This window comes from Mus pahari, chromosome 9 (assembly GCF_900095145.1).
Source record: "Mus pahari chromosome 9, PAHARI_EIJ_v1.1, whole genome shotgun sequence".
NCBI lineage: Eukaryota > Metazoa > Chordata > Mammalia > Rodentia > Muridae > Mus > Mus pahari.
Genome location: NC_034598.1, coordinates 53,001,001 through 53,010,471, shown reverse-complemented (window position 1 = coordinate 53,010,471; position 9,471 = coordinate 53,001,001). Strand labels below are relative to the sequence as shown.

General features: G+C 40.1%; 1 pseudogene; it reads right to left on the bottom strand.

Annotated features, from left to right (window-relative positions):
• Positions 1-4,831: 4,831 nt before the first annotated feature.
• Positions 4,832-9,471, bottom strand: part of LOC110326101 — a 74,869-nt pseudogene continuing 70,229 nt past the window's right edge.

The window sequence follows — 9,471 nt, the reverse complement described above, 5'->3', positions numbered from 1 at the left end:
ATATATATATATATATATATATATATATATGGAGAGAGAGAGACAGAGACAGAGAGACAGAGACGCTATAAGGGAGGGAAGCATGGATGTGACATAGACAGTATAGACATAGACAGTCTTGTAGGTACCTGAACTTTTTTCTTAGTTTTTGAAATTCAACTGGTATTATTTTTCTTTCCTATGTGCAATTATAAATAGCATAAACACTGGTGAGAGGTTCTATTCAACCAATAATCTCATATTTTAACCTCATCCCTCATTGATAGACTCTGGAAGAGAGGCAGCCATTGTCTTCATTACATATCCACTGCAGTCTCCAAAGGATGGTTCCTATCACATAGATGATCTGGTTTAAAAGACTGAGTCATGAAACAAAATGAAAGCTTACTATTCTATGAAATGGACTGGTAGGTAAGAGGATGATGGGGGGGCAGAGGGATGTAAAAGGGTTGAGATGCGAGTAATCATGTACTCTGTATGACTTCATACTTATGAGATTTTCAATGAACATAAGAAAAGGATAGCATACTGATACCTAATGCTTTAAAGCCACTTTTACAAATATATTTTTAGTTAGGCTTCTTGATAATCAACATTGTTCATCAATACAAGAGCTGAGATAAGTAAGACTGGGTACAGGGTTGGGAAATGTTGATGAGAGGGTTTTTAAGAATCACAGGAGAAGCCAGATGTGGTGTTTAGTGCCCCACGTTTTAACAGGCAGGAAACTGAGGCAGGAAGATTGCATCCAGGGCTATATAGCAAGATCTTGTCTCATAACGAACAGTTGATCAAGAAAACAAGAATTATTGTGAAGGACACGGGAAGAATGACTTTTAAATCTAGGTAGAGTGGTGCTGGGTGTCTCAGACATACTCTTTAATTTCAGGGACAGTTTTCACTAACAATAGACAAGAAGAGTCTGTCCTTGAGGCACAGACTGATTTCCCAGACGTTTTCCCCTGTCATGCTCAGTGTAAACACAGGGCACACCATTCCTCGATGTTGCGCATAAGGTTGATTTTTATTTCTTTTAGTAAGTAAAATTTGATTTCATAATATGTCATACAACTGATCTGCAAGCTTGAGAAGTTTCAGAGACTAACTGAAAGTTCTTCCCTCTTTTCCCTCAGAATCTCTGTACCATGGATCCCTTCTCAAGATTTTCAAAGAAAAAGATTTCAAAGGCCCAGATATTTATACTCTATTTACAGTAAGAATGAATTCAATTGGTTTTTCTTGATTACAAAGAGATAATATTCCACAAGCACTAAGACAAATGTACATACTTAATTAGTTCTTGTGTTCATAGCCCCACAAGGCCTTTTATGGTGTCCAGTAGCTCATTATCCAAGTATCCAGTTTCAGTAAATACCAATATGAAGAAGGTATAGTTAAGACCAAGTTCCACTATGTCTTTGCTCCTTCTTCTAACACAGCTGTTTTACATTCTGAAAAATCTCAGTCATAGATGTTTAGATATTTCCAACTCTACTCTGCCTTATATTTCTGGTTTTCAAAGATAGTGTGTCCTGGATTTTTCAGCATTTCTGGATCAGACCAACTTTATGCCATTTAAAATTATCCTCCCCCCCCCCAAGTGACTTCATTCTGTAGGTTGGATGCTTCTGGTGTGGTGATAAATGGTTTCTCTGCTGCTTCTTGTGGGAAATGGCTAAGCTGGACATACAAGTAAGGAAACTAGTGATAGAGGGATGCGTGTGAGACTGAAGGAGAATGTCCCTCAGGGGCACATGCATTTACAGGGTTAGTCTCTAGTTGAAGAACAACTGGGAGAGGATTAGGTGGTGTGGTCCTGTTGGAAGAGGTGTGTTGCTAGTGGAGGACTTTGAGGTTTCAACAGCTCATGACTGACTCAGTGTTCTCTCTCTCTCTCTCTATTTGCCTGATGCCTCTGAATCAGGATGTAAAGCTCTCAGATACCACTTCAACACTGGAACTGTCTGTTTCCCATCATGGCAATAGTGGACTAAGCCTCAGAAATGGACTAAGCTCACAGTTAAATGCTTCCTTTTACCAGATTTTCTTTGGTCATGGTGTCTCTTCACAGCAATCTAACAAACAGCAAGGCAGACAACATGGTAGAAAGTTAGAAGTATAAGAAATTCTCAGCTGACTAACCACCAAACTGAGGCCTACTGACGATCTGGGTGGCATATAGTGCAAAACTTTATATTGTAATATGCCAAATGTCATCTTGTCAATGTTGCAATATTTACAGATAATAAAGTATATCTGTTAATATCCAGGTACACTTTATCAGTCACTTTTCTTTTGCTGTGATAAAATACTATGACTGAAAGCACAGTATTTTATGCTTTCTGCCAACTGGTGAATGGATTTGTTTTCAGGGTAAGAGATACTCAGAGGGTAAGGCATGCCAGCAAGAAGCACACATGATAGAAGCAACAAGAAGCTGAGTGATTACATCTCCATCCACATGTAGGAAGAGGTGAGAGAGAGAGAGAGAGACAAAGAGAGGGAGAGGGGGAAAGGAAGAGGAGAAAAGGGAGAGAGGGGAAGGGAGAGGGAGAAATTTGGCAAAATACAATGGCACAGAATACACGTTCTTCCCAGTGGGAGGAATTGGCACATAATGAGAAAACACCAGATCGAATCAACACCGAAACCCATTAAAGAAAACACACTATCCTATAACTCCATGTCTGATATCTGTGTTTTACTTTCAAAGGACTTAGACAGCTCCATCTGTCCAGCTTGGCTATGCAACAGGCATCTCTGTCTTCAGCTGGATTTCACTCTCTGCATGTAACCACATGAAGCAGATGTCTCACCTATGTGGCAATTCTACCATCTTGAGATAACTACTACATTCTAGATTCATGCAATAGTCTTTCCCAGACTTCTTGCCAGGTGTCGATTGATTTTGCCACCTGTTATATGACCCTAGCAGCTCTCCTCAACAATGGGGGAAGAATAATAGCCCATCAATCTTTGCCTTTCATAACTCAGAAGCCAGTAACATAAGGATTATATTGCCACATTTGACTGCCAATTCAAGGACCCTGACCTGTTTGGACAGTATTTCAGCAGCTTTTGTATAATGTCTAGAATTTAAAAAGCCACTGAGATCTCTTCTTTTGAGATATTAGGAGTTTAGTTGGGGAAGGTTCTTCCCTGGGAGCATTGTGCATTTTCTATTGCTCCAGTGCAGAAGAGATGACCCTTCCTGAACTCCAGCATTCTCCTGAACACATGACCTAGGGACAGCATTAAAGTTTCTATTACTTCATTTCACTCCAAATCATAGAGTCTGCATTTCTTTTTGCCCCAGTTGCCCTGTTTCCACGTAGAACTCCTGACTAGGTGTAACCAGCAAAAACAATAGCAAAGCCTCAACATTATTCTGCCTTGGGATTTTTTCCACCAAATGCATTAGTCTATTCTTTTTAAATTTAGCCTCATGTAGATTCTTAGGGTACAGGGCAGAAAGTAGCTTGAATCTTTGACAAAATATCATGCAATTGTACTGTAACACAATTGCTAATAGCATCCCCATTTTCCTTTGAACCCCCAAGAGCCAGATTTCCACCACCTCTATGACCCTCAACACTACTGTCTTCCATGCTCTGACTAGAATGACTCGTTACATTCTGCTTACACCATTTAACTTTTTCTAGTCCGGACAAGAGTTCAATGTTTTCCGCAATCCTTCCAAAGTCGATATAGTCAGAGTCTTCAATGGGCGCTTCACTCTCAGTCTAAACTTCTCTGGTTAATTTTTGTTGGTGTAATAAACTACCATAACCAAAAGGAAGTTATAGATGAAAGCAGAACTGAGCATTTATCATGGCAGTGAGCTATGGCAACAAACATCTACAGTAACAGTAGCAGTACAAGGCTGAAAAGTCACATTTCCATCCATTTGCAAGAAGCAGAGCAAGGTCACTGAAAGTGGGATTATGCTATAAACTCCCAAAGCCTGCCCACAATCATGAACTTCTCCCATCCAGGCTCCACATCTTAAAAGCTCTATTTCCTCCCCAGATAACATTACTGACTGAAGTCCAAGTATGCAAGTATGTGAGTGTATGGGGAACATTTTTAATACAAGCCACCACAGACACTGTGTTTCCTAAAAATGTCACTTCTTTCAAAAGATAGCACTTAAAATGAGGGGGGAGGGTGGAATTCCTTAAGCAAGGCTCTTTGTCTCCTCTCATCTTATTTCTCAGAGAATTGTGAGAAGTGTTGTAATGAAATGAGATTGTGATTAGGATGAGCTAGTCCAGCGTTTCTCAAATTTATTGGGGAATAAAAGTTCTTGTTCTTGACTTGGCATACGTAATTTCTTGCAATTTCTTCCAAGCAGGACAGTAATGAGAATGAACTGATGTAAACTGAGCACCTACTTCCTAACAGGAGATGGTAGGAGCTCAGAATGACTACTTAGGTCACCAGCTCCATCAGATAAAATTCAGCAGAGGAAGAATATCATCATGAACATACACGTTTTAGCTGACCAGTATACTAAAATGCTAAAGCAGCATACTTCCTATTTCCATACCTGTGCAGAAGATGTATAGGCACATTTGCATCATCTGTGTGTTCTGATTTGTAATTAAGTCTTCATTGTTAGTTATTGAACAACCACTCTACTCATCAAGTGTATTTTTAAGGCGCAATCAAGATTCAGACTTAGAAGAGCATCCAAGAACATGTTTAACAGTAGACACTACAAACATTCCAAAGTACAAGAGCAAGCTGGGAAACACAGTATATTAATTTTCTATAAAACCCCATCCTGCAGAGCATGAGGAAGTTCAGAGTTCAAACGATGAGTGTTCCATCAGAAGGATGTCAAATGACCTGAAAAAGAAGCGTCCCGCTCCATGTGGAGCTCTTGGAACACCACCATAGTTTCCAGGAGCCTTGCATGAAAGGTGCTATCTAGAAGAATCTCTGGATTAACGGGCGTCAAGACTGGTGTCTTCATGATGAGATAGTTATACTTCCTTCTTATCCAGATGCAATTTTCTATGCTGGAGTCATCTGGTAGAGTTAATAAGAGGCTCAAACTTTATACTGTATAGAAAGGAATTTTGCAAACTGTTTATCCATTGATGCAAGCTGATTGAATAATCTGCCTAAGGTCACAGCACTGGAAATTGGAAAGCCATGAGCTGTCAAGACCTAAATTCATCTCTGTGTGGTACCAAAAGCCATCATCCCTCAGGGCTGGCAGACTTCCATGAGAGAAGAACTCTTTGATGAGAAAGACAAGGATGAAATAGAGACATTAGCGGTGAGAAAGGCTAGAGACAATTTTCCCTCTGAAACAGGCGGCAAGGAGGAGAAGAGAAATTAATTTGTAGATAATTAAGAATTGACAATGTTATTTTCAAGATTTATGAGTCTTGGAGTGGCAGGAGTCAAAACATCTTAGGATCTTGTCTATTGACAGGTAGAATAATCTCTCAGTGTGATACACTTATTTCTAATTAACTCTAGTGAAAGTTATTTCCCCCAACCAGAGCAATAAGTGACACTCACTCAAAATTAGAAGATGTAAACTCCATTACATAAACAACAGTGCAATGGTTCTTGGGTAGATAGTTGTTTTCCTGTGTCAAATATCTGCTGTGACTATTCTTTTGTACTACTTACATTTAATAATAAATGAGACATATTATTCCCTGCCCCACAACTCTTTGTGTTATATGTGTGTGTTGCACTCATGTGAGTTTGTGAGTGTGAGCGCTTGTTCCAGCATGTATAAGACTAGAGAGCAGGCAGTTGGATATCCCCTTCAATAGTTCTCTGCCTCATAGCCTTGGGAAATGTTGCTACCATAAGGTTGCTCAATGAATTATAAGTTTGCCATTTGGGCAGAGCTGATTGAACAACAAGTTCTTGCTGTCTCCACTTCCTAACACTGGGATTCATAGAGTCAGCTTTTTACATCGATGCAGAGGATTCGAAATCAGGTCCTCAAGCTGGCACAGCAAGTGTTGTTCCCATTGGCAGGATCATTGGACAAATCACAATGCTTTAAATAAATTCACTTCATGTAAAAGGAACCACGTGCAAATAAAGTTTCCTCTTTGCAAAGTATTGACCTTGATGGTGGCGCAGAGCTGCCATAAGGAAGTCTCTCTGTTTAGGAGAGCTGGAATCTATTTTGTCAGATCTGCTCCTTTTCTGGGAACTGAGAAGGAGCATGCCAGGAGAACGCTATTACAATTGCCTGTGGATTCTCCAAAGTGCTGTACCATGCCATTTTTCTCCTATTGTTATCTCAGTAGAGTTTCATTTGAGGAAATTAAATGTAAGTTGTGGTTGAATGGCAAAACAGGGGTGTTTAAAAATGCTGAAAAAGGTGTGTTTCATACATAACTCGATTTAAAATGAAACTCTAGCAGTTTACAGTGCGATTCTTACTCTATTAAAATGCAAATAAACAATGCCCATTGTTCTCCCCTCAAGTTTTGCTTCCTCCTTAAACATCCCAGCCTGGTTATCTAAGAACCTTTAAGATACTTGAGGTCCCTGTCCTTGCAGAGGCTTGAATCTTTTTTGTGCGCATGTTTATTAACAAATAAGAACAATAACGTCTTCCCTTTGCCATTTGTGGAAAGAAGCTCAACAATTAAAGAAACAGATTGATATTTTTAAGGACCAGTAGGTAGAAGAAATTTGGGGGGGAGAGGATTATAAACTGGGAATGATAATGAATGAAGGTTTATAGACAGCTGAGTGCTGGGGTTCACCTGGAGACTGTCTGTACACTGCTAACTTTCCACTCCTAAACATTCAGTAGAGAAGTGAGGTGTTCTGAGTCGCCAGCTAAAAGTAAGTGACTAAATTTGATGTTTGCTCTGGCAGTCACTTGGCTTAATATCTAGAAATGGTTTCTATTTAGATGTCTTTGTTCTGGTCCCAGCAGGTGTTTCATTCTCTTTTCTGGATGGCTTTGTAGGACCAACCTTGAGTTTGGAAAACCCACAGTTGAGGTGTGTGGCTTCTCTGAGTCTAGCCCCTCCTGAGTCACTCCAGCTGCTCACTGAGAACAAGACTGAGTCTGGATGCCATTTCCATGACAGTTGACTTGTTTTTCTAGGAAATTCCTACCCCATCCTTATATAAGCATGATAGTATTACTAATCTATTACATTTAAGCACCTTAACTAACTGTTTTGAACATTATGCTTTAGTGGAATTATTTCCAAATAACAGCTGCCATAGTAAAAAAAAAAAAAAAAAGTCATTATGTTATTTGGCAATGCACCCGGAGGAACCTTCAAAATATCACATTCAGGAGCATTCATGGAGAAATCCCAAACAGGTGAGTCTAGTCCAGAGACTCATATCTTCTTTAAACTCATCTACTTGTGCACATGGAACTAACCACAGATTTCTTGTCAGTCTCTCCTCTCTACTCTCTTTGTAAAATGTTTGTTTGTTTGCTTGTTGTGAGTCTGTATGAAGTTGTGTGTATGTGTGTGTGTGTGTGTGTATACGTGTGCGTGTGTGGGTAGAGGCCCAAGGCTAGGATGTTTTCCTACTTGCTTCTTAACTTTTCTTTTATATAATATGAAGCTTCCTGTTTTGACTAGATTGGGTGGCCGGGGAGCTCCTAGGATCTAGCTGCTTGTAGTCATCATCTCTTGCATCTTGGGAACTTCTTGAACAAACTTTTAACACAACTCAGGTTCTGCTCATAACTTCCTCGGAATGAGCACTCAGCTGTCTTCCCAGACTAAGGATCTCTCTCCTTCTACTTCCTCTTCTTCCTCCCCTCCTCTTCTTTCCCTCCTCCTCACACTCCCCTTCTCCTCCTCCACATCTTCCTCCCCTCCTCCTCTTTCCTGTCTCTTGCTATTTTCCTCTTCCTCCCATTTCTTCTTCTCCTTCCCTTCCTCCTCTTCTTTCCCTTCCTCCCTCTTTTAAGACATATGTGCCTTCCTTTAAAGGCAGAGGGACAGCATATTTTTAGGCAGCTGGGCAAGTTTGGGCATTCTTGAGTGTGATGTGAAATCTTAGATCCTTTAGATATTTTTAAGGATAGAAATACTAGAAAACCAACAAGCTCTCTTTTTTAGTTTCATCTTGAAATCATAATTACATCTGTTATAAAGCAAACCATGTCCCATCTGTCTGTTGTCTTGCAAAAGTCTGCCCCCTAGACAGCAGTGAAGAACGAAATTCTCTGCTGCATAGGCCCAAACTATCCATTCAATCTAAGAACCCAAAAGGTTTTGTTTTGGTTTCATTTCTACTGGTTTCTAGTTTGCTATTTACAGTAAGGCAACTCTTTCTTGCCACTAGATAAAATATAGATAGAAATTGAAAATTGTTCCCACTCCTCATCAGAACAATTCACCAACTTCTTCTTCATTTTCCTTGGACCAGACAGGAGAGTACTGATGAGAGTACAGAGGAATCTTCAGAGAGTGGAGATGAAGTAGCTAGCATAATATCTAAGTTGAGCTTTAATAGAGGAAGACTGCCTGAGCCCTCACTGCCTCCCTTACCCTCACCTCCTCCTTTTACAGGGGATGAGGAGAGTGAGGGGAAATGCAGTCGACATGCCTTGGTGTGGCAAAATCTGCCTCACGAGGTTGGAGCTTTCCCAGTATGTCAAGACCAGCAAGGGCAGTGATATCATGAACCATTAGAATGGAAAACGATTCAAAAACTTAAAGAATCAGTACGACTTATGGCTCTCAAGCTCCCTTCACTGTAACTCAAGTGGAAGGAGATACCCCACGAGTTCATCTATTCCCTTCTCAATCTACACAAGCGATAGAATTACATGCTGTCCTACAAGTGTTCCTAGAAATTGAAGAGGCCTTTAATTTGATTTTGGATAGCCAGTATGTGGTCCAAGCAGTTTTCAACAATTGGAAAATGTAGGGTTAATTAAGGCAACATTCACTGTTTTTGACCTTTTGTCATCCTTACAAAAATATATGGGGCAGAAAAAATCCTTTTTGTATTATTCATATTAGAGCCCACACTGGACTCCCTGGGCCATTGACAGAAGACAATGCTATTGCAGATATGCACACATGTACAGTGTTCACCTTTTTGTCTGCCNCCCCTTTTCAGCTTGCCCAGGAGTTCCACACAAATTTTCATGTTAATGCAGAAACACTGAGAAGAAAATTTAACATCACACAAGAACAAGCTCACGAAGTGGTATTGAAATGTGCCCATTGTGTTTCCCTGTTGCCTCAAAAGAGCATAGGGGTAAATTCCAGAGGAATTTAAACCATTAGTAATCTGGCAGATGGATGTTACCCATATTTCTGAATTTGGATCTTTAAAGTATGTCCATGTATCAGTGAATACCTGCTCACGTGTCATTTTTGCCACTGCTCTTGCAGGGGAAAAGGCGCAACACGTAATTGCTCATTGCCTTCATGCCTTTGCTGTGTGGGGTATGCCAAGACAAATTAAAACAGATAATGGACCTGCCTATACATC